The sequence below is a fragment of the Arachis duranensis genome, chromosome 6 (assembly GCF_000817695.3).
Source record: "Arachis duranensis cultivar V14167 chromosome 6, aradu.V14167.gnm2.J7QH, whole genome shotgun sequence".
Classification (NCBI taxonomy): domain Eukaryota; kingdom Viridiplantae; phylum Streptophyta; class Magnoliopsida; order Fabales; family Fabaceae; genus Arachis; species Arachis duranensis.
In genome coordinates, this window is record NC_029777.3 from 65792607 (window position 1) to 65793343 (window position 737).

Below are 737 nucleotides of genomic sequence, written 5' to 3' on the forward strand. Positions count from 1 at the left end.
TGCTTGATCTATACTTCTCACCCACTTAATCATTGTTGATCTAATCAATCCCCGGCAATGGCGCCAAAAACTTGATGGTGTTTTTGTGGAAAAACAAATTTTCCAAACACACAAATCCAACCGGCAAGTATACCGGGTCACATCAAGTAATAATAACTCACAAGAGTGAGGTCGATCCCACAGGGATTGATGGATCAAGTAACTTTAGTGGGTAATTAGTTTAGTCAAGCTAACATTGAAGTAAATTGTGTGAAGTTGATCAACAGAAAGTAAATTGCAAAAACAAAAGAGCAGCCAAGAACTCAACTCAATTGCAAAATAAAATTGAAGATCTCAGGGAATCAAAGAGACTAGAGAACAAGTCCAGATCTCGAGCCCTTCCTTGATTCAACAGCAAATAAATTGAAGAAGAATTAGAGATGGAAGCAGTAAAGAGAGCCTTGATTCAAATCAAAATTCCTTGAATTATGCAGAAGAATAAAGCAGAGATGTTGCAGATGGAGAATGAAAACAGAATTTCTTTCAATCTCAATCCAAAATTCAAACAGAAAGGAAAATTAAAAGAGTGAGAGCTATGTACTACTCCTCCCTAATGGAGCAAGCCTTTTTCTGATTCAGCTCCCCTTTTGAAATGAGAGTGATGCCTTTATATAGGCTTTTTACAAAATAAAAATAAAATGAAATTGAAATTAAAAACAAATTCACAAAAATGAAATTCCTAATCTAGCTTCTCTGTG